Source organism: Sprattus sprattus, assembly GCF_963457725.1.
Source record: "Sprattus sprattus genome assembly, chromosome: 11".
In the NCBI taxonomy this organism is placed as follows: Eukaryota; Metazoa; Chordata; class Actinopteri; order Clupeiformes; family Clupeidae; genus Sprattus; species Sprattus sprattus.
The window spans coordinates 1,466,998-1,493,153 of NC_137909.1; positions in this window are offsets into that span (position 1 = coordinate 1,466,998).

A 26,156-nucleotide genomic window follows, 5' to 3' on the forward strand; every position below is an offset into this window, starting at 1 on the left:
TGACTGGGACATTGCCACTGACCACACTGGTGAGACACCTGGAGCCATTATTGTGCCAGATGTGGACTGCCATATCAGTGCTGAGAAACTGGCAAATGCACAGAGCATTATTGACCAAAGTGATGTTCCGGCAAAGGAATTATACCTTCTTTGCCGTGAATGTTTGTTTGGAACTGACTGATTTTACACTTGGTAAATAAAATTCAGTCTGATTAACTGGACGTCTCAATTGTGTTTATTTTTAATTAAGAGCATAAACAAAGTGCTGATAATAGTCAGCAAACATTGAACATAAGAAAAAAGTAAGCATTGAACATAAGAAAACAGTAAGTAAACATTGAACATAAGAAAACAAGAAAAGTCATAAACATGGAACATAAAACATTCTGAACCTTGAAAAATCAAAGCCATGTCTGATTGCATTGCACATCAAATGTTTTCAATCGGTGTAGCTACCCATGTGATTCACGGGTAGCGTAACCGTCTGTGCACAAGCATTTATGGTGGGGAAGCAGATGGTGTGGCTCCCATGACGCGTTGAGCAGTCATGCTCAAATTCAATTATAATTTTAAATTCTTGCTCGTCAAGCGGTTTGTGGCCCTGTCCAGTTAGCCACTGGCAAAACCTGCTTACCGTGATCCCATCCTCTTCTTCTTCTGGAAAAATACAGTATAGGACAGTTGTAAAGGGTTAATAGGAACAAACACCTATTTTAAAATGATCATAAAAACATAATATCTTCACCTTTATCTTCAAATTCACTCATCAGGTCCTGAAGATAATTGACAACTTTGGATTTGCGCTGACGCCTCATAGTTCCCACTTCCAAAAACGAGGGTGCTAGGGCTCCTATGAGGAAGTCTGCATCCACCTTTACAATAATTTTGAAGAAGGGGAGTGTGGGATCTATTTTATGTATTAGATGAACATGGATTAACTCATCTGAATGAAAGTCTCACTTAGGAAAGACAGACTAGGGGGAAATAGTAACTTAGCCTTAGAAAGGATTCACTGATGTCAGATGCAGCAATAAAGATAAGACACAGACACATTCCAAGAAACTTCCTGTTTGGAGGAGGTCTCACAGAAATTGGGGAGACCTGTCACGACACACAGAGGAGGTTAAGGGTAGAGATAGTGGAGGGAATAGTTATTTCTGATTGGTTTTGGCAGACAACCAGAGAGAACACAATTTACAGGCCTTAAAATGGCCTGCAGACCATTCATACAATGAGATCGAGCTAATCCATGGACCATCTCCTTATTGTAGCTTATTGATTACAATAATAAACCTCCAGATTTCTACATCCTGCCTCTGGTCTTCTGATTGAAAGAAAATGTGTAGTGAGATCCTATTCTCACCACATCATAATTGGCCGACCAAGAAGGGACCTGACAAAGGACCAAGCTCCGGGGTGCGAGTAGACCGATTGATGAATTCAACCAGAAGGCACCTTTCTTAAAAAAAAAATGGTTAGCAAGTTTTAATATTAGTCTGGTTGAATAAGTCAATTAGAATACTCAGCACGAGAGAAGCCGGACAAAAGTCCTTCAGGCAAGAACTCGCCAGAGGCTGAATGTGTAGATCTGGAGTGTATTAGGAAAAAGGGTTTTATTTGGGGTTAAATTAAGCCAGTTTGCAGGTCTGTGGTAAAACTGTTTAGGTTAAAATAGTGCCAGTTTGCAGATCTGTGGTAAAACTGTTCAGGTTAAAATAGAACCAGTTTGCAGGTCTGTGGTAAAACTGTTCAGGTTAAAATAGTGCCAGTTTGCAGATCTGTGGTAAAACTGTTCAGGTTAAAATAGAACCAGTTTGCAGGTCTGTGGTAAAACTGTTTAGGTTAAAATAGTGCCAGTTTGCAGATCTGTGGTAAAACTGTTCAGGTTAAAATAGAACCAGTTTGCAGGTCTGGTAAAACTGTTCAGGTTAAAATAGTGCCAGTTTGCAGATCTGTGGTAAAACTGTTCAGGTTAAAATAGAACCAGTTTGCAGGTCTGTGGTAAAACTGTTTAGGTTAAAATAGTGCCAGTTTGCAGATCTGTGGTAAAACTGTTTAGGTTAAAATAGTGCCAGTTTGCAGATCTGTGGTAAAACTGTTCAGGTTAAAATAGAGCCAGTTTGCAGGTCTGTGGTAAAACTGTTCAGGTTAAAATAGAGTTTGCAGATCTGTGGTAAGAAACTGTTGGGTAATCATTTTTGCATGGGAATTATATTTGCATGTGTTAAGGAACTATTTATGCAGAAAGGTTTTTGTTTTATATTTATGTGGAATAGCGGATCCGGAAACCAATAGGAAATTGGTAGACAAATTGAGAATTGTCTGATTGTTCGTCCAGGCACAGAGGGGATGTACACCTCGTCGGTGCAAGCTTTGTTTTAAGTATAAGTGAGTCTGTGGGCCACTTGTGGAGTTTTTGTTTTATGTATAAGTGAGTCTGTGGGCCACTTGTGGAGTTTTTGTTTTATATATAAGTGAGTCTGTGGGCCACTTGTGGAGTTTTGTTGAGTGAAAGATTCTCTTAAGCATTAGAGGACCTGTAAAATGACTCATTGAGTTGTGATTAATGTTTGTTCTGTTATCAAATAGGCCTACTGATATTGGCAATCAGTAATTGTGTGGGTGCGTAAGCTGGAGAAAAGTGGATTTGTTGGTCAAAATCATTGGTTGATGTGGGATATGCTGAACTTGTTTTATTTTTCAGGAAATATAAGCTTTGTGAAGTATTGTGATATTTGATCTGTGAAACACTTAAACTGAAAGAGGTTAATTACATTCAATAACTGAGAGGTGGAGAACACACAAGGTTCACTGCAGGTCGTGAAAATTAAAGTACCTAATAATTGCAGTGATTAATAAGGAGAATTATAAATTCACTGAAGGATTGTTTACATTCCTGATAAAAAGTTCAGTGAATTATAAGAAGTTTCATTTTGAGATTTCTAGTTATTTTAACACTTCCAACCCAGAGGGCTTTTTTTGACTCTGTTAGGTAGTCTGCCATGCCTGATATTTTTGTATATTTCACCTAACTAAAAACCATTAGGCAAAAGTGGAATTTATGATTATATTCTAGAACAACTCAGCAATAATAAAATGAGAGTAAAATAAATGTAGTAAAAAAAGTTTTGTATTAAAATTAAATCTAAAGACACTCAAATTAACTCTAGCTTTAGAGGTGCTCAGACTTTTTACAAAAAACACATTCTAAATATTTTGGAAGTTTTCTTTTTTACTCGGAACCTTGTAAACATATGTGTTTGCTCCACATAGGTGAGTTTAGCATTCAGAAAGTGTGTGTGATTTCTACACTAATTATAAGAATTTTACAAGGTGACACTTTTTTCCACCTAGACCACTATGCATATTGATGAAAGAGGTGTAAACTGCCCTGTGAGTGCCCCTCCCCAGTATGGCTCACCTGTCAATGGCCCTGGACTGTCATTGTGGCTATCTCTCCCCCACAACCATCAGCTTTGAAAGTACATACAAGAAATTGCAAACAAGCTTGGTGCATAAGAAGGTGAATTTAATAAGGTGCATAAAAGTAAAGGCATGGTAGGTACATAAAATAAGGTGCATAAAAGTAGGTACATAAAGGTAGGCATCATTCACATGTCCTCGCTTGGGTCACTCATGTGCACATTCCATGATATGGTTTGGTACCTGTCTCTTACCATCACGGTCCGTGGATCTTCTGGCCAACCGATTTTCGTTTTAAAACCAGGAAATGGAAAACGGACAACGAGCCGTCTCCCGTCTCGGAGTCGGAAAATGGGAAACGAGGAACGAACCTATTTCCCATTTCCCATTTATTTTCCAAACGGGGAACGGGTCGTTTTCTGTGGTTCGTGTGCGTGGTTATGAATGGGAATTCGGGTAAATAAAAACAGGGGCAATTTTCCATCACTGATTTTGCATTAATATGACCCGGAACTTGATGTCTTTTGTCAGTGTCTGTTATTCATGGCTACCGTTGATGAAGTTGTAAGCAACAAGTGTCCGAGAATAGTAGGCTACACCATCAGCGGACTGGCCCCGAGCTGCAAGACCCCTGTCTCCATCCTCCACAGGCACCAGGATGTGAAGATAATGTGTCCGAGGACAGTGCACCATCAGCTGACTGGCCCCGAGCTTCTAGGCCCTTGTTTTCATCCTCCACAGGCACCGGGATGTCAAAAATATGTGTCCGAGGACAGAGCACCATCCACGGACTCTCTACGAGCTTCCAGGCCCTTGTTTTCAACCTCCACAGGCACCGGGATGTTAGAAATATGTGTCCGCCAAAGATGCACCATCAACTGACTCTCTACGAGCGTCTAAGCCCTTGTCACAGAACCAGTCCCGGGTCATATTAATGCAAAATCAGTGATGGAAAATTGCCCCTGTTTTTATTTACCAGAATTTCCATTCATAACCACGCACACGAACCACAGAAAACGTTCGAAACGTTTTGAAATTGGAAATCGGAAATGGGAAATAGGTTCGTTCCTCGTTTCCCATTTTCCGACTCCGAGACGGGAGACGGAAGACAGTGGACGGCTCGTTATCCGTTTTCCATTTCCTGGTTTTAAAACGAAAATCGGTTGGCCAGAAGATACACGGACCCATCACATCTGCCACAAAAGGGATGGACAAGATGGTGTTTCTCCTCCAGTAGTCAGAAATGTGATCCAGCTTGATCATGCACATGTAGAAACCAGTCCAATGTATCTGTAGAATTCAGCAACTCCAACATCCACCCATTTGTACTTTACACCTCTGGCAATGCTCCTAGCAGCTTGCTTGTTGGTGTTCTGGCAGAGGGTTTCCACAGCATCCTCTGAAAAGAACAACTTGAAGAGGTCTAGAGGAGTGTGGTTGTCTGCTGCATTCAGCTGCACACCAGGCTCCCTTGCAGGAAAAAACCTCAGTGCTGATGGAGTTGCATCATTGTCACCCTCTGACTTCCATGACGACAGATCTGGGTTAGGCTGACAGCGTGCTCTCTTCCTTGGCGGTGTAGGTGCAATGTTCTCCAAGTTTCTGTAATAAAGTAAAATAAAATTAACTGTTGCTCTTTCATTTTATGTTCGGACATTGTAACACATATCACTTTAGCGCTCTAACGACTACAGTTTCGATCACAAACACCTCCTAGTTTTGATTCACACCTACCATACGCGTCATAATAACACTAACGACTACCCACAGTTGTAAGACACGTTTTTAGCGATTGCAATTTACATCATCTGCTGCAATATAGTCACCATGTAGTTCTATGTTTTACTAATCTCGGAACAGACAACAATCGTTTATATGTGTAGCCTGTTATCATTTACCCAACTCTGTTAATTAAATATGTTTTCTACTACAATAGTCTTAGCGACATAAAGTGATTGAATCGCTCTGCAAATAGTAGCATACTAAACATTCCATTCAACTCATAGCATACCGACGTGCATTTTACTCGCTATAACAGTAAGACACGTTTGCATTTTAACATCAATGGCTGCAATATAGTCACCAAGTGTGTTTTACTTATATCAGCACAGACAACCAACTCGAAACGTCAACAACAATCGTTGATATAGCCTAACATCATTAACGCAACTCTGAGAATTATATTCTACCATACAATAGTCTTAGAAGCATGAAGTAATTTATTCACTATGCAAACAGTAGCATACTAAAATATTTCGTTCAACTCAGAGGAGCATTTTACTCCCTATAAGTTAATCAACAGCATTCATTACAAGAGCTAGGTGAACAAATAAACAAATAAAACTTACTCAACAGGGGTCAAGACGAAGCTCAAAGTGCATGTGTTCATCTTCCATATCGTCATCGCTCTCATCCGAGGATGTGGTTTCCTCCTCGCCGACTAGGTCTTCTTGAATTTGGCGCAAGGCTTCGGCAGCAGAGAAGGAGTTCGCCATCATGTATCTCTTCAGTCCAAATGTAAACATCCTTACATGCTGCCTTGTTTATACGGGAAAATGGGGCGTTTTCTCACGTTTTACTGCAACGTCATTACCCAATAGCGATCCGAGATTTACCATGAGCTTATCATATGAATAGCCCTAATCTGCTAATGGGTGGGCAATCACCGGTTGCTTATACACTCTGAGAGAGAAATATGCAAGGCTTTACCTGTATTCTCCTTACAAAGTGCTCATTCATTTGTTTGTTTCGAACTGGATATATTTGAAAACTAGAAGATTCAAGCTTTCTCAGGGTGTTAGTTTTATGTTTGGAGGACAAAAACTCGCGGAGATTTTACATTCTATTAATAGAAATACCACCAAACGCCCCACGGGCGCACATCGTTTTGGAAGGGCTAAATGCTTCTAGTTTGATGTGGATGATGGGTAAATGAATGAATGAGAAATCTCCGGCATATGCAAGACACATTCAGTTCAAAACATTCATGTTGATTCTTCAATTTTTACACAGTGTGTGAAAAACAGACGTGGAAAGTTATCTTTTGGATAAGTTGTGACTGGCAAAACGTGTCATTGCATAAGTTGTGAAATTGAATTACTTGATTACCGTTGTTCTTGTGTGTTAAAGTAAGTTAGGAGATTGAAAAGGTTTGGAAATGGTTTGAAGGAACAATTGATTGGAAAATACATGCTTTGACAAACATAGATAAAAAGGAGATTTCTTTATGTAGAGCATGTGTAAGACAGATGCAAAGTATTATTGAATCAGAAATAGATGTAAGACCTTGTGTCTTGAAATAGTTTTTGATTAGCAGGGAAGTTGTGTGATTACATAAGACTTTGAATTGGGAAAAGTGGAAGTAGGAATTGTGTTGTGTATGTGTAGACCAATTATTTGCGCAAAAGTACTGAGTGCCATCATGACTAACATTGCCCGAAGTGCTGTATTTGTGTTGATTATAAGACGTGACATTGTTAACAGGTAACTTTGACTTTTAAACAAACCATTGTGATTGATTATTAAGAAAACCTTGTTGATAGTTTGGACTAGGAAGACAGGGACAGAGAAGCACACAGGTGGGGGCTATTAGCTCAGGGGGACAGAGGACTGTGGCCTCAAGCCTAATTTATACTTCTGCATCCCTCTCCGTCCTCGAAAAAAAAATGGGCGGGCGGGGGCAGGCGGTTGATTCAGAAAAAATTGAACGTACTGGTCGGGCTTGTATACTACTCCGACGGCTATGCGTCCTAAAGCCTATTCAACCTATTCAACGCCGGACCGCTGGGTGGGGTAACGACTGTTTGTCGAGCCCGTAGCTACCACATAAACTCTTTATTGGAAGTCATTGATTGTTTTTCCTCCCAACTGTCACTGACATGACACGGATGCTGCTTCAGGACCTGTCGGGCAGGTGCCGTCACATGGGCCTTGGAGACATGTAGCTCAGTAAACATTAGCATGTCTAATGCTATATATTCACTTGAGTAGGCAAATGTATCTCCATCGTGGTGGTCATTTTTTTGTGAGAAACATTGCGATTTATAACAAAACGATATGCTTATCTTACATACAATACAGAAACTATTATAAAACGATCCAATAAAATGAATACGTTCTTATTTTCTTTGGTATTTTTGTCACATTCATACTGCAATGATCGCTGGGTAACCTTTGAATAACTACAACGCTGTGACAATGCACTCATTGGCCACGAGACGGTTGCCCTTGTCAAAAAGTGGTAACGTGAATGTGTCACTATGAAACAAAGCATGCACACTTCGAACAAAATTACCCCCCAAACTCTGAGGACAGGGCCAGAAAAATAAACCCACGGTATTCATCATACATCATACATCATGCAGTGTTATAGTTATATCAGACACACAGCAAGAACATGCATACCTCAACATACAGTTGTGGGACTGCGATTTCAACCATGAATATGTTGAAAAACACATAGCCTACATTAGCACACTTACTAATGATCCTCTGCCAGGCTCTCACACACGAAAAGTTGATTCCAAAACGCTCGAATTTAAGACAGAGTGGACTGACAAGTAGGCTATGCATTTGTGCTGCTTGTGGGCAGGACAAAACCAATGTGTTTAATCTGCAACGAGACGGTTGCCCTTGTCAAAAGTGTTAGCGTGAAACGTCACTATAAAACAAAGCATGCACACTTCGAACAGAAATACCCGTAGAACTATGAAGTAAGGGGCAGAAAATTAAACCCACTGCAGTCTTCATACCAATCTACATGCAGTGTTATAGTTATATCAGAAACACAACAAGAGAATGCATACACATACATGCCAATAAACATTATTCTGATTCTGATACCTCAACATACAGTTGTGAGACTGCCTTTTCAACCATGAATATGATGAAAAACGCATACAGGAGCACACTCACTTATTATCTCACTCACTGGACACCTTTAATGCCCAATTTTCAAGAAGACGATCTTAGAGAAATCGTTGTGTGTGTGGTAGTCGTTTATTGTATAAATTCCTCCTCCCGGGAATTCTCACAACAGCGAATGATGGCAACTAACAGACAATGGTTGATGGTGGAGCTGGACTAGTTTGAGTTATAAGCAGAGGACGTGCTTGTAGCGATTTGAGCGACAACTACAACAACAACAGAACAGGAGACAGGTGGTACGTACGTTTACTAGATTTTCCGCTAAATCAAGCGTTAGCGTATTCACAATAACTCTCAAAAGTGTACTACTAATGTAGCTAGCCTCGCTGCTAATAAGTACAATGTTGTCGTGCCGATTATGCTCTCACACGCCACCCTCATTGAGGCAAAAGTAATGTTTGACTCAAACGTCTTTCACTGCCATTTTATGTAAAGTCAGTCATTCTAAATAGGTTCTACACATACATGAAATACATTTCCTATTTAATAGATGCAAAGTAATTATGCTGCCAGCATTACTCCGTAGCAAATTACGTTAGATGTCAGTTGAAGCTGGTTGGAGAAGGCACTTTCAACACCGAGCCACCAGCCAAGAGACCAACAGTGGTCGGGAGAAATGTACTTTTCGAGGGTTTATATAAAATACGGTAGCCTAATGCTGCATGTTGTGCAGCTTTGTAGTTTACCAAAGTCGTACTAAAACATTTTGACAGAAAACAGGAAATGTGAGGTCCTGACATGTGCGAATCCGGAAATGATGTTGTTTGGAAATGATGTCGTAAACTGGCCAATCACAGCCAAGGGGGTCTCCGACTCTCTCCGTCTCTTTAAGAAAAGTTAGAAAAAAGCGTTTGTCTCCGACCAGCTCTCCGACGGCTCTCCGACGGGTCGGATGGGCGGCAACACCTGGGTGAAGGTGTTACCAAGGCGTGCCAAGGCGTGCCAAAGTGTCCCTCTACGACCAAATCGGAGAGAATCGTAGAAGTATAAAAATGCCTTCACACACACGTTCGTATGTAGAAGGAGAGGGGGTGAGAGGAAAGTCAGATTGGATATAGTGTTGTGATATTTTTTTGAATTTAGAAATGCCTTTGTTAGACATGGAACCAAATACACTTTTACAGTAGGTAGTTGTATTGTATTAGTCATAAGCAAATGTGACACTGCAGACTTTGAAGGAATTTATAAAGTTAACAAAGGAGAAAGCTGGGGAGAAGAGGAACATTTTGGAGTATCACTGACACTAGCAAGCAAGGGGAGTATAAATTGAGGAATTTTGGAGAAACCCTATGTTTTAGTGAACGATTCATTAGGCCATGTTAAACAGTTGTATCCACAATTACCTGAAATGCAGAGTCCTGTTGTATACTTTTGAGGGGATTTAAAGAGTCAGGCTGAGGTCAGTGGAGAGCGGAGATTGGAAGAAGCAGTGAACATTAATGCACAGTTAAACTGATGGCTTGTAGGATGGATCAGTTAGAAGGGGAGATAAGTATTGAGATATCACCAGCAGATGTTTGTGAGGTCAGGGTGCCAACACTGAGAAAGCGATCCGCAGAGCCATCTGGCGACTATGCCAGTCATAAAGATGTTGAAAATGTAAACAGTGGAGAGGAGGTGAGGTCAGAGGGGACTCCATCCCCACCAGTATGCTTGGAAGAAGAGACAGGAAGGTGAAAAGAATTATGGTTATTTATTAAGAGATGACCAGAAGAGGGTTTTTCAGAAACGAGAGACAAAGACAAGGCAGGAAAAAGAGGCAAGAGAGAGGTCTGGAGACAAGGTCATGGGGGTTGACATAGTATTGACAGAATTAGACGATGGATGGGCACAGGGGTCCCAAGGAGGAATGTCATTTTGGGGTGAGAGAGAGAGAAGGTATACTGAATTGAATGATCATGTAACACAAGCAATAAGAGGGCAGGCTTCACTGATTAAAGTTAGGAAAGTAGGATTAGGACATGAGATGTTTGATACAATGATAAGGCAATTAAGAAGTTTGAGGAGACTGCAGGATGAGGTGTGGACGTGTCTGGGTGTCAATCAGTCCAGAAAAGGTAACACGTAGTGGAAAGCAAGACAAGAAACAGTACAACTTAAAATAAAGAGTAATTGATGCACTTTTGGGTAATTTTAGTAGTGAGGTGGAAAAGGACAAATGTCCACAGCTGATTTGTTAACACTAGTGCTCCCATTAAGGTTTAAAACAGCAGTGAAAGAGACAGCACAAAGTCCATTAGGGAAAGTGTTGAGAGAATTCAAGAATAGAGTAAGGACAGAGAGGCAGTAACTCAGGGGAAGAATCAGAAATAGCAAAACAATGCTTTATAACAGCTGAATAGAAAATAGGTTTTGAGGGAAGTGTAGATAGAAAGGATAAAAGAAAGGTCTGCACACATACAAATTAGCAACTTTGGGGACATCAAGTTGTGGCTGGGCTGACCTCTAGGACTACCCATTTTGCAAGAAAATGCTCAAACCTTCATAACTCAGCTGGAGAGTGAGATGGAGGGAAACATCTTTCTTGGATCTATGCCAAGATCAGAATTAAAAGATGATGTAACTCATGTCAGTCTGCACAGAAAAAAGGACAGTCTGCAACAACAGGACATTGACAGAGAGCGCAAGCTGATTCAAAGTGAACTGGATTATATGAAAGGAATAAAAAGATGCCGATACAGGCTCCGGTAGTGGGGGTTCCACCTCAAACCTCTGCACCGGGCCTTGGGCTGGTGTCTGCAACAACAACCCCCTCCCCAACAGGTTTATGGGCCTCCACCCCCATATGAACAATCTAACTGGACACAGCCATCTCAACAGTGGCAGCAGCCCTCAGAGGAAAGGGCTTCCTCAGATGAAATTCAGAGGAAAAGGGGTGAAGGGAGGTGGCAGGTTAAAAGGCCTCCGACATGACCACACACAAGGACTTTTCTCAAGGATGTGCACCTAGAGGTACGATGTGGTAGGACGGGGATATGCTCAGCCACGAATGGGTGAAACCGGGGGTCTAGTTTCCCTGTACGGGGTATGCAGTTTTCAAGCTGCTTGGGGAATTTAACAGCTCTAGTGTCAATTGAAGTGAGAGGGAAGAAAGTAAGGATGCCTGTATTGATTTAAAATCATACTCTTATTAATCTGTTAGGGCACTATGTGTTTTGCCGTATGGGAGTTGAAATTGAGTGTACCTCAGATGGATTTTCTTTGACTAATCAGACACCACGCCTCACCATGATTCTTCAAGCACTTCCCACACCACATATGTTATTAAACCAAGCTGATAGAGAACTAAACTGCAGGTGATACTATTGTCCTTCAGACTGTTGTTACACCAGAAACACACAGGTTAAGGGTAAATTATACATATTACGTTATATAGATAGGATTGTTGAGGGTTGATGCTCAACACCAACACTAACAGATTTAACCGGATATCCATTTATATTTTGAAAGATAGACATGTTAAAACGGACAGATATCGTGGCAAAAGAGAGAAGGAGAAAAAAGACAAGTAAATTGTGGAAAGTTTCAAAGTTTCAAGTATTCTTAGTTATAGAGTTGGGTAGAGAATGACAGAGAGAAGGGGTTCCCCTGTGCATGCGTCAGTGAAACTTAGAAGCTGTCAAGATTCAAACGAGGACCCAAACGCAGATCGATTAAAGCAGGATTTATTCCACAAAAACACAGAGGATCAAAAAGGCAACACAAAAACAGGGCACACGACCACTGTAAGCTTCCACGCCAAAAAACACAAAAAGCTTCAGTAAGTAACAATTCAAAAAGTATTCCTTCAAGGAGACTAAAGTAGGCAGGCAAAGTTACTTTGCAAAAAACACGATAACTCACGGTATAGGGTGGCACAACAGAAGCGACAATCCGACAGGGAACAAGATTCAAGACAGGTTTAAATAGGCAGGGTAATCAGGCAGGGTAATCATTGGGCACAGGTGAGGAGCAGCACAGGTGGAACAGATCAAGGACAGACAAGGGGCAGAGCACATGGTAGCACATGGCTACCACAACACAGGCACAAGGCTAACAAAACAAAAACACATGGCATGTCAAAACAGAAACAGAGTCCAAAATACTGACAGAAGCAGGCCAGTTTGAGTATGGAGTCAAATGGCTTATTTTTAAAGATCTGCATGAGAAATTGTTTTGGTTTTGTGTTAACTTCTCAAAAGTATATGTAAATATGTGGTTTTAAGTGTCTCTTACAGGCTTGGCCGTAATATCTACAATAAGTGATTTTGGTTTAGGAACAGAAATGGCATCAAAGGAAGGTATACTATGAATAATTGTACTTTCAGTGTGTGATGGGCATGAGGAAGGAATGCCATGCCCTGTTAGGTTTAAGTTTACTAGTGATATATCTTGGTATGAGTAGGGTTGATTGTGAACACCAGGGCCCTGTTCGGCGTACAACTGAAGCTAAGATAATTAATTTAGCTCGCAACTGGAGATTAACTAACTCGCTAATTGAGAAGAGGCCAGGCCCGTCTGGCGACGGGCGCTAATTTATTTTAACCTCTCGTTAATTTATCCCAGGCTAAAATCATCAGCTAAATTGCGCGTGCATCTTTTCACCTGCCGAACATAGACTTTGGTGCAGTGGGTAGAGCGTATGACTTGCATGCAGCAGGTCTCCGGGTCAACTCCCCTCACCTTCGTAAGACTTATAGTTTTAAATCGCTTTGAATAAAACCGTCTGCTAAATGACTAAATGTGAGAAATTCAATAAATTGAAGCAATGCAAATAAATTGTGTTTATTTCTCTCTTCTTATCATGCATCCACCTTACCATCCACATCCACCATCCACCATTCACTACTGCACAAAAATTAGACACGTTTGCAAAACTAAACGTTTGAAATGATGTACGTTAAAGTAGGTAAAACAACTTTAGCCAATATCTCCGTAATGGATATGGGTTATGTGCTCAAATTTCCTGGGATCAAAGAAAACGTTAGTAGGCTATATATGCAAACTAAACACGTTTCAGGCTGCGAATGAAAGTTATTTCTGGTTTATCAACTCTACCAATGTCATATAATTATGAGTGCTTGGTTCTCCGCATCGCCGACATTACAAAAATAGAAGACATTCAATGTACAATGGTGGTGTATGCAATAAATGACTCGAGAAGGTCTTTTAAATTAATTATTCCTTGTCGGGTGGATCGGTAGCACTCATACATGGCGTGGGTGTGGCAAGTTTAGCCAGCTAAACTTTGCTTAGCCTGCCCTGGAGCAGGCTAAGGCTAAGCGATTAATTACCATGGTTATTGAGCAAAAGTTGCTACGGCGAACTCGCTAAAGCGGTGTTGTCTTTTTTTAGCCTGGAATTTAGCTTGCTAAACCGCTTAGCGAGCGTCACCGAACAGTACCCAGTATAAGTCCTTTTGTTATTATTATGTGACTAAGGGGGGTCAGCCTTTATGCTTTGATAAGCCACGTGTGCAGGATGTCTTGCAAAACAGTGTCCTCAGTAATTCAGTTATAGTCAAGCTTAGTAGTAAATGATATTGTGTATATATGTGATGACATTAGGTCAGGAGAATAGACCAAGCGTATTTCAAAGTGGGTTAAAATGCAGGCTTGGTAAATTATGGACTTACTATTGTGGCCACATGGTAATTCCATACATATTATCTGCCTTGTTTATGTGCACACACTTTAAGTTTTAAGTGTGTAAGCGGGGAGGTTACAGAAAATAAGATTTATGGGCTTTTGGTCATTTTATTTATGGGAAGTTTTGGAAAATAAAGTTTGCATAATGCTATGTTTGTAGCATCTTTAATCAGAGAAAAGGAGTACCAATAAAACTTTTGGGTAATATGTTACAATGGAAGGTGCAATTGTAAGTAGTTATGTACTACATAGATATTAAAAGGTATTGGAGATATGAATGGATTCATATGATTGAGGAATGTCTGAGGACAGGACCAAAACTGAGAGAGGGTAAGTATATTTTTAATATGTGACATTATTATGTTTTTAGCATTACAGTAATGATTTTAGTATAACAATAAGAATTTATGAGAAGTATGAAATAAACGTACTGCAACTGTTGGCAATCATATAACACACTTTTAGAGCATGTTTAGAGGGTGTGTGGAAATAATGTGTATCTGTTATTTCTAATTCTTTTGAGATTACATATACACAGGTGGACGCATATGGACTGGTCCAGTCAGGAGACTGGGTATAGGTGAAGGTTTTAAACAAAAAGAGCTTCCAGCCAATGGTGGTAAGAAGTCAAGGTTCTACTGTGTAATATTGTACTAACTTTTTGCAGAATTTCAGGATCACAAGGTGGTGGGACTACCTCAATTTATAGTATCAGGGTTAGAAGGGGGAGCATTCTGTTGCAGCAGCTCAATCTGGGCGAGGTGCTGTTAGGTCATGGAAATGCTGCAGTGAATGGATGCTTCTTATCATTGGGGGAAGGGAACTGATGCAACACATAACATGGTCAAAGCAGTGGTGTGTTGTGGTCTTCCCTGTTTTAAATTCCTTGCAGTACGGGCAATAGCCTCTAGGTTCACTTAAATGATTGTGATGTTTGATTATTTGGACGATAATAAAGTTGGTTTAACAATGTCATGTGCAAAAGATAAGGCTTTGGAAATGTTACAGGTATTGTGCAGCTCAGAACAAGATGGGTCAGGAGGCAAACCTGACTCCAACGGTGACGTGTGGAAACTGGGTGACCAGACCACATAAATCCTGGATTAAAAATTTAAAAAACAAATAACACGTCAGGGTTAAGTGCTGGCCCTGCCTTGCCAGCAGGATGGTCATGAGTGAAAACTCAGCCATAACCTCTGCCCTTCGACGGCTTACAGAAGCTGAAGACTTCGCACACCGGTAGTTATACAATATACACTGAATACATACACTGGACAATTCATAGACTGATGGGATGGTGGTTAGTACGCTGTAGTTTTATATAATGGGATCACATATGTTGTATACATAGGGGGGTTCGGTATTGTTAGAGTAGTTGCCGTTCTGCGTAAAAAGACTTCTCCAGGAAAATTGTCTGGGGATGATTGCATTTTATTGCTATAATGATTTTTGAATGATGAAGTGTTTTAGAAAATTAAAGATTTACAAATATAATGGTACTATATTCTAATGTTGTCTGTGAAATACGGGATACAGACAGTTATATACCTCTTACAAGATTTATTGAAGAATATGTGTGTTCACAAGATCTATGTTTTTTGTTTTTATATGCTTTCACATGTTGTATATCATATTATGTGCCTTAAACGTTCGGGACTGACCCGATGGTCTTTCATAATTGTTGAATGTGTGTTAATCTGGAGGAACAATAATATGTTATAATGGAGTGTAATGGAATTTAGTATGATCACGTATTGATAGCTTAAATTTACAGATATTTAAAATAAGGTTAGCTATTGGTTTTTGCTGTATAGACGTTAAGATGGGCTTTTATTTCTGAAAGTGTATTGATAGTGTGTACTTTCTATGATATCATAAAATATTTTGTGTGTCAATAAGACACATAGGGGGGATATGTGGGATCTATTTTATGTATTAGATGAACATGGATTAACTCATCTGAATGAAAGTCTCACTTAGGAAAGACAGACTAGGGGGAAATAGTAACTTAGCCTTAGAAAGGATTCACTGATGTCAGATGCAGCAATAAAGATAAGACACAGACACATTCCAAGAAACTTCCTGTTTGGAGGAGGTCTCACAGAAATTGGGGAGACCTGTCACGACACACAGAGGAGGTTAAGGGTAGAGATAGTGGAGGGAATAGTTATTTCTGATTGGTTTTGGCAGACAACCAGAGAGAACACAATTTACAGGCCTTAAAATGGCCTGCAGACCATTCATACAATGAGATCGAGCTAATCCATGGACCATCTCCTTATTGTAGCTTATTGATTACAATAATAAACCTCCAGATTTCTACATCCTGCCTCTGGTCTTCTGATTGGAAGAAAATGTGTAGTGAGATCCTATTCTCGCCACATCAGGAGGAATAGAAATCTGAAGTTTGCTTTCCTATTCATTGTGTATGAATGCAGGTTTGGCTGTTATTTTGTAGAAATGGTACAATCAAAGACTCCAAAATATTTATAAACGGCTGTATAAGATGCACTGCCTACCACGTTCAAAGGCCCTGGAACAAATAGCTCCCTGCATAGGGCTCTATTTGCCTGGACCATAGGTCGGAGGCCATACAGCTCCAGACCACAGCTGATCTGTTGCAGCATGGGCTGCAACCTAACCGTTGCATGCAAGATGATACACCTGTAAAACATGGTTGTAGGTTATGGACAAACCACTGCTGTGCCTCTCCCATCAGTCACTTTAACACATTCTATATTGCTTAAAAAACAGGTAACACTAAGCGCAAAGAAAAGTCTTACCGCACAATGTCATCTTTTCGGTCGATAATGGGACCGTTGTAGCCACACGCCACAATTCTCTCGGTGCAGTTGAGCAAAGAGGTCCTGTCGGCTTCCCGGACCTAACCATTTAAAATATCCAAAAAACAGAAACATAATTTCTGCTTGTTTTAAAACGTTCTTGGATTTACATGTATCATCAGAGTCACTTATAAAGTGTTTACCCCCGACATTTGGCACACCCTTGACTTTTGATACAAAACTCACACTTTTATGGTCTTAGAGTTTTATATTTGGAATACAGTTTAACATGAACAAGAATTAAATGTAATGCTTAAAAGTAAGAATTCATATTGGTAGAAACTTCTGCAATTACAATGTACATAGATGAAAAACCCACCTCTTGAATTAACTTGGTTAACTCTGGGTCTGAGACGTCACTCTCAGTGCAGGCATGTTGCACTTCCCCAGTGGCCAGGTACTGGTAGCACCACTCCATTAGAAAATTAGGTGGAGGTCCCCCCTGAGTAATGCTGACGGCAAATATCTCCCCCACAGTCCTGCATTATAATTGCAATCACAATACAGAGATACTCTAAACAAAGTAATACATTCATTAGCAGGTAATGTTCGTGTCTCCTCCATGCAGGTGAGTAGTCAGTGCTTATACAATACATCTCATTTACTTTGGACCTACTTGAAATGTTGATCCTGAAGGTCCATCAGGGTGTACTTGGGTGCCTTCCCTTGATTTCCACCCTCAAAGAATCTTTGAGCGATTCCTGTCATCATGTCTTCCCAATAAAAGTAAACAATAGTTGGATTACTTTTCTAATTTGAAACCGATATAGTGTGCATAGAACACTACATTGCTTAAGGGCATATGGGACATACCCGTAAGAAACTCTTTTCTGGGAGCACCATTATCAATCCCCGCCTCTCCGATAAAGGTAACTCTAAGGGGGTTCTTGGGAGAGGCCTTCTTTTGCCTTTTCCATTGCTTGATTCCCCTTTCGACAAGGTCCTCCCTGGTGATGCATATATTAAAAATTGCAGAGTCGTCGATCCGCATTTTTAAGTTTTCCATCAACTGTGATATGCTGGTCACACTGAGGAGAATGTAGGGGAAAGGGGAGAATTGCAAAATAAACAAATAAGAAGATAGAATTGAAATCATGCCTTCAAATGTTAAATGTGTTAAATCATGCCTTCAGAAAGTACCTTTGAGTCTGATGTCCTGCTCTCCCAATGTCAGTTACAGTCAATCTAAATTAATTGAACATGATTTCATAAGTTATAAACTCAGGCAAAAAAGCAGCAAATGTGGTATTTTACTTCCGAAAGTGCTTGGTAAACTTGAAACATACTTTTCTCCACAAGAGCTTGCATGAAGTTCAACCAAGTCAATGTCAATCTCCTTCTGACAGATGGGACAAGTGGTCTTGAAGTATAACACAAATATTGGGTTTCTGTTAATGCCTATCTGTCACTGAACTCAAATTTAAATGACAGCATAGTCCGAGTTGACTAACACCAAAATTGAAAGGCAACATGGGTTTGTACTTACTCTATCAGATGTTTCAGTAGAGCACACAGAGGCAGATGGACACTCTGTAAAACCCTACAAATATAGGGAGATAAAGATAAGACATGCATATCAGATGTGGGGGTGAAAGGGAAAGGGATATTTGCCTTGATGGTTCAGTCTATGAAAAATAAATACAAAAACTATATATAATGCCAATGATTACAGCCATATTTGGTAGATTCAAAACCATTATGTGGCTCACCCGATTCTCATCCTCAAAATCGTCATCCCACACAGGGTGCACCTGAAATGACAAAGAATAGTTCAAGAACAAAGCAAAAGCACAGGGAAAAAAGAGCACAGACCTTACACTGTGTATAAACAGAGGCATCAATATAAGTTCTGTGATGCTAAGGAGCTTGCAATTAATTTTACCTCCTCAACATCTGGGCAGCATGCTTCAGCATGGAGGCTCAAAAGTTGGAGTGGCAAGTCCTGCTGGCATGCCACGCATTTGGCCTTGGGCATAGCGCTGAACTCCTTGGCCGAAAAGGGAAGGGGAGATGTGTCCAGCACATGTTGGATCGGCATGATGTAGAGGCACCCCTTGCCTCCCCAGGATTTTGTTATGCCACTTGAGGTGTACCCAGATTCTTCCTGAAAGTTGCTTGAGTAGATGTTTATTACGCGTGTGAGTTTTGGCACTATTCTGACGCCATACGCGCCAAGCTGCGCTACAGTCACAACTACAACTCCAAGTACAAGGCCAGACCGTTACCTGAACTTCAGCTTGGATCCCTTGTTTCAGTGAAGCTGGACAACGAGAGGGGATGGACAAAATCTGCTACAGTGGTGCAGAAGTGCCACACTCCACGGTCTTACATCATACAGACCGAGCAAGGACAGTTGCGGAGAAACAGGCACCACCTCAGACCCATCCTGGGAGCTCCACAGACTCCTCAACAAGAACACATACACAACACACACACAAACAAGGAGAATGACACACAGACTGACACACCTACCTACGGTCCAGTCACTCCCAGTCTCACTGCACCCATGTTTCCGTGGACTCAGAGAAGCAGTGGCAAAGCGGTGAAACCGCCAGACAGATACGGGGAATATGTGTAGTATTCTACAATATCAGCATTAAAAGTGTTTTGTTGCAAGTGTTATGAGATTGACAATGCAAAATGTTTTATGGAGTAAAATACCATATGTGATATTGAATATGCAGTGTGTGATATTAGAATAGAAATGTGTTATGAATTCCATGTTTAAAGTAATATGTTACAGAAGAGTAAGAATACTGACCAGGTTGAATTTAAACTGTTTTAGAATCATTAATGTTCTGCATGTCTTAACAGACTCAAAGAAAGGGAGATGTAATGTAATGGCACTAGTTGATGTGCGGCGCGCAGCGCGCATTGATATGAATACCGATAACGTAGTATGTGTGATCTACGTCAGTTGAGGAGTTGACAAGTTGATGAACAAGCTGCAAGTTGGTGCTCTCTTATATGATTTGTTTATTTACTTAATAAACCAGTCTAAAGAAATAACCCCTGCTTATTATTCATGTTCGGTAATTCTACAATAACCATAGAGTTTATAACCATAGAGTTTATCAAAAAGAAGACTTAAGTGAGACCTAATCAAGAAAGTGAGCAACTCCAATAACAAAGAATGTGTTTGAACTGAAAATGGAGAGCTGGATGGGTGCTAGTACACATGGCTTGATTTGTTTGAGAGGACAGTATGTACTCCCCTAAACAAACTGAGGATTCATAGAGCAGATAGGCCATAGTTTGGATTAGAAATGCTTAAGCAAAAAAAAAAAACCTTCATTCTTCAGTAACCCACAGGTAAAGTTACATCTGACAATGACTTTTAGGCTGGTTTGGACAGGGATTTGTAATCCTTAGCAAGAGTGAGAACCTAGTAAGCCACACGGTCGATAAAGCCTTGAAATACTGTAGGTCTAGCTCCAACCTGAGAAAGAAATGGACATCAAATATAATCTTAAGAAACAAAAATCTTCATTTTGCTTCACTGTCACGTTTCATAAACGAATGTTTACACTGCCATTATGTTGGTCAGAAACACCAGGTAGACCAGTGCTACTATCATTTTCAACAGTGATTTTTATTGTGTTTTATCATTTTATAATTTTTTCTTGATCTATTAGATGTAGGCCTAAAATAAATAATACCGTCTACGGTAATGATACCTAATATGTGTGTGCCTAATATTTAAAAATAAATTGTAAAGGTCATGTGTCTCCATCTCCCTTTCCCAACATGTTTGTAAACCTTTATTGAACAGCAAAGTAGAGCATTAGATTTGACTTCAAACAAGGTTATAGGATTGACGAATATGCAGCCGTGCACACCTGCAATTTCTACAATAGTACACTCACATCACCAAGGGGGTGCAATGACGGACTCGTGAATGTCCGCACAGGAGGCCATTTTAAGGATGGAATAGTTCCGGGAGGGATCAGTGGTACGTTAGGTAACATCAGTGATCTTCACAATCGTTTACACTCATATCTCGCGGAAATCTTGACGGATTTACAAATTACTTCATTTACAAACGTCATTACCTTGGTAATAATTCTCGATGCTTGAACATGTTGAAATGTGCAGCTTTATTGTGTATCACGGCTATTGTGTTTCAATCATTTTACATCAATTGGCGAGGCATAATTGTTCTTTCTTTTCAATTCAACTTAAGTTGCACATAATAAAACTGAAGTTGCACATGATTTCCAATCGGGTTGGTTTGTTAAACATCAACATTATGAATTCCACAGGAAATTGCTGACATTGTTTCCAATGAAGATGCCAGAATTTTGTGCAATCTGTTCTATTGAACGTTCCCTTGAAACGAGATCCCGTGGGATCACCTGTATTTTATTATATCAGTAATATTGCTTTTAAAAAGTTGATAATAAAAGTAGCCTATTGATTTTACATAAATAGCTTATGCATGTGTATTAATGGCACCTATCTGAGCGAGCTATTCCGTCTAAAAATGGCCGAATTGTGCGGACATTTGACTCCGTCGGCCAGCAACGCGGGCAACTTATCTAGCCTTTATTATAGATATCTATGCACATCACCATTTGACACGACAACGACAACCAGTTAAACTGCAACACCGGGAATATGGCGATATAAACAAAAGTCACGTGACAGAGTGACGTCATCTCGAAAAGGTCCATTGCTATGGATGTTTTAGGCTATCCAGGAGATGCTGTAGCCTATGCCGTGCAGTTTTCAGAGACTGCGTTGGATTCGTCGGTTTTTTCCAACGTGACTGAGGCATACAGCTAGCTCGGAGGATTTTCTATGGTTCGGCTGGGCTCACTGGTGAATTAACCCTGGTATATCCTTGGACATACAGGCTGTATTCGGCAAGGACTCATCCTCATGAGCACGGAGATGCAAATAGGCTTTTGTGTCTAGTGGATATTCACGTTAGTTGGAGATAGGTTGTGCCCACTTTACTCAAGTACATTTGCTTTGCATTCCATTCCAGCACCGACTAAGAGAATAAAGCAGTGTGTTGCTTCCTGGACACTGTTGGAATGGGTCTGCCAATCATCATCTGAGTAGGCTACTGAGAATGCGCGATTAAGAATGAAAATTGCGAAACCCTGTCGTATTACATCTGCACTGATGCTTGCCATCATGCAACAATACCTTAATTGGAATTTGGTTTTATCGGGGAATTTCATGATCTAATATTATTGGAAATTATGTCGGACTGAAAGGAACTTGATCCTGCAACCACCTTCAATCCATCCACCCCACCAGTGCTCTGTCTTTGGAGAGGAAAACATAAACGCCTCTCTCCACTGCTTCACGACTACATCAGTTTGAATAACCAAGCAAAATGGGGTACGTATCCTTACACTTTTGTATGTTAGTTTCAGACAAAACTGTTGTTTCATATCACTTCGGCATGTTCTAGACAGTCTGGCGTATAACAAATGTTGGCCGTCAGTCCGTGGTACAGAATAGGGTAGTTGCTTTGCGTTGAAGCATAAACACACAGCCTTACCAAGCTGATCACAGCGGCATGCTAAGCTAGCTGTCAAATAGCATAAACAGCGAGCGCAGGGCCAGAAATGATCTAGCTAAGCAGAAGAGAAATAAGTAGACCAGATCTAAGACATTGTGACAAGACCACCCATCTCTTTCGTCACAGTATCAAGTAAAACCTAGTGATTTTCACATTGAAATCTCACTGGTCTGGACATTTCTGTGCTATAATGTAAGCGCGAAAAGTAAGTAGGCTTAACGATACAGTAGTCTACAGTGACCAGTTCCAAGTGGGCAGGCTGAAATTCGCAATGATGTATCATTAACTATATTGCCTCTAATGTATATCAGCATATCGTGGCTTGCCTTACATTATCCAAGTGTATGACAGTGTAGTTGCATTAGTTGCGCGTGTCACCATGTCTGTTGCTGATTTGGAGAGAACTCGACTTCTGTTCATTTTTTTTTTAGAATTTAGTTTTTTTACTGTCTGTGGTTGAAGTGGTGGAAAAAAGTGGATGGAGTGTGCAAATATAAGATGGTTTTCTGAAAATTCTATGGACCACATCATATCATTTAACATGCTATTTAATTTCCTGAATTTAAGTTTGGCAAGGTTATCTTGTAGTCACAGTCTAATTTTTCAGTGGCTTCTTTTTTCATGAATAGCTTTTTTATTATGGACAGAGTTCTGTGTATACATGGGTTTCTCGGCTACGTCATCACTGGTTGCGTGCGCAATCTCGCGGCAGAAAGAAGCAAGATTGGCAACATGACAGGGAGTTGTTGAGTGGTGAACTGCTCTAACAGAGTTGGTAAGATGTTCAGTATACTAGGAGGAAGCATCCGTTTGCCAGGAACCTAGCATCTTAACGTCAAATAAAATATAGAAAAAGGCTCAACAATGTACAAGGTTACGTTTGGGAATATGTTGAGGGTGTGTGCAAGCATTCATGGCAACAGAATAGGGATCGGTAGGCTAAATAAGTAATAAACAATACATTTAAACTGGGCTTTCTGTATTCATTTGTATTAGGGTAGATGGCTTTCTGCCGCGGATTTGCGCGCGCAGCCTTCAATGTTTGTATACAAGAAACCCATGTATAAGAATGGGCAATTTCAGTGTCATGAAATAAATGGCATCACCTGCAGCTTTTTTTTGTAAAACATAGCCGTAACATCTGCATTCCCCAGTCAATCTTTCAAGCCATACCTTCAGGCATTTGGGATGATGTTAAATTTGAAATGCAATTCATGCTGGAATCATTCCCATCCACATTTTGATTAGGGATGTCACGAGAACCGATACTTACGGTACCTTTCGGTACTTAAATAACAAAACACCGACGATACCCATTTTTTTTAAGCACCGTAGGTACCGTGAACGCCGGTGCCAGCTGTTAGAATCGGTGCTGTGACACTTCTGGAACTGACGGGCGCAGTATACACTTCGGTGTTCCAGTCGAAGTTTTGTCATGTTTTTCACACGCAGATCTGCCATTTACTATTGTAAACGATGAAGCTAGTGGAGGCTGCCAGGTGTAAGGTGTTGCCAGACTGGAAATGGCGTATCGTATCTTAGGCTCATTTTGGAGGATAATTACCATATCTGGCAACACTGGGAAGGCGGTCGACCAATGAGAGCACGCGCAAAAAGATTGAATGTAACGGAGATACCCTTTCCAAAAGACGTAATATTAGTTTGTGAAACACCCAGAAAACACAAATATCCGACGAGGCTAAATCCCGGACGCTTTTGGAATCCCTGCTGGACGTATTTTTTAGGTCTCGAAAAGAGGACATGTTCGGGTAAAACAGGACGTCTAGTCACCCTACTTTTGAACATTATGCAAACGATGTTAACGTGTTCTTCAGACCAAGGGAGATAGTAGGCCTACCTTCAATTTAGCAAAGCACCTGAAAGACAGTCATAGTTCTGATTCATATTAACAACATCCAAATAATGCAGTTTAAAAATCTGTCATACTGAAATACACGTTACATGATGTTTAAAATGATGGGCACGTGTGTTACAATGGCTAATATTATGTAAGTAGTTTAGGTAAGCTATGCTGTAGTTTTAACGTTAGCCTACCTTGGTTAGAATTAGATAGAGAGAGAAAGAGAGCATGTATCTTGCAAGTATCATGACTAAACTAGGGAAATTCACAGAATGTCCTAGTTTAATATAGTTGCACATAAATATGTAATTGGTTTGACAAAACACGATTACCCAATTTATTATTTGTTTTCGATGCCATAGACTCATTGTAGCCGATGTATAAGACACTTTGCGAGTGACAGCTGGTATTTCGCCGCGACCACACTGAACATTTCGATTTGTTTTCTATTAAATACGTCCTTTAAGAAGCTCAAAACTCATGTCCATCTTGTTAGCTGAATGGCTGCACTGTTATATCCAGGGTTTTGTTTTGCACTGTAGTTGGTTTTGCACAGTACCTTTTGAAAAGATGCCTGGAAGTCTGGAATGTGTCTGGGGTTACTAGTTGTTGCACTTTAACCATTAATTGCACTCTATTATGTTGTGCTATGCTATATTGCACATGTTTTGTATGTCTTATGACATTTAGCTATTTTCACATATTTTAATAAAGAAGTTCATGTTTCAAGTTCAAGTTTTTTTTTTTTTTACCGTGGTATCAAAATTGGTATCGAGAATCGTGTTATTTTACTGGTATTGGTACCGACTACTGAATTTTTGGTATCGTGACACCCCTAATTTTGATCCCATTTCAGGTTACACCAGACTAAACAGTTGTCGACTGCAAAAAATAGTTTGTATTTAATAATACAGTTAAGTGAAAGCATGATCATGAATAATAATTTTAAAACTATATATTGTACAATTTATTTTCATTTTCATTGTGATGACATCTAATAAAAGCCTGTAATATGTAAATATCAAAGCAATGGAAGGGTTGCAATTCCTCTTGAATAGTTGTCAGTGTTGCCACAGAATGTTCACAATGATGATTTATTTTTCAAATCTGATGGTTTTAACTGTAAATGAAATTTGTAAATGAAATTTACATTAACATGTATCCATTCTAGGGGTGCACGATTCAGAAAATGTCACGATTCGATTCGATACCGATTTTTAGGCTCACGATTCGATTCAAAATCAATTTTCGATTCAAAAACGATTCTCGATAAAAAAAAATTTATTCACAGTATGTAAATGTTAGTGTTGTCAAACGATTAAAATATTTAATCACGATTAATCACATTTTTGTCATAGTTAACTCAAAATGAATCGCGATTAATTGCAAATTAATTAATCGCAAATTTTATTTTAATGCTCTTATCATGGAAAAGTGGATTGGCTTGCTTTATCCAATGTTTTATTTTATTGAAAAATAACTTTGCCAAACAGGGCGGTACAAAATAAAATTATAAAGTGCACATTTCAGACTCAGCCTATAGTGCAGTTAAATCATGGCTTAATATAAATTTTTTTCAAGTTTGCTGTGAACATTTTGCACAACACAACTTTTAAAGGTAAACTTTCTATTCAGAAGCTTTTTATCAACCATTTCGCCGTATCGCGCTCACCATCACTCAAACCGTAACGTTAGCCTACTACACAGTTTGCGAAGCCAAAAAGAATGTTAATCTTAAAAAAAAAAAAAAAAAAACATTTTTTTTTTTTTTTTAATATGAATCGATTTTTGGAAATCTATGAATCGATTTTTGGAAATCTATGAATCGATTCTGAATCGGGAGCACTTGAATCGCGATACGAATGTGAATCGATTTTTTTTGCACACCATTAATCCATTCCCTTCTTTTTAGGTCCAAAAGTTTTATTAAAGGCACCCAG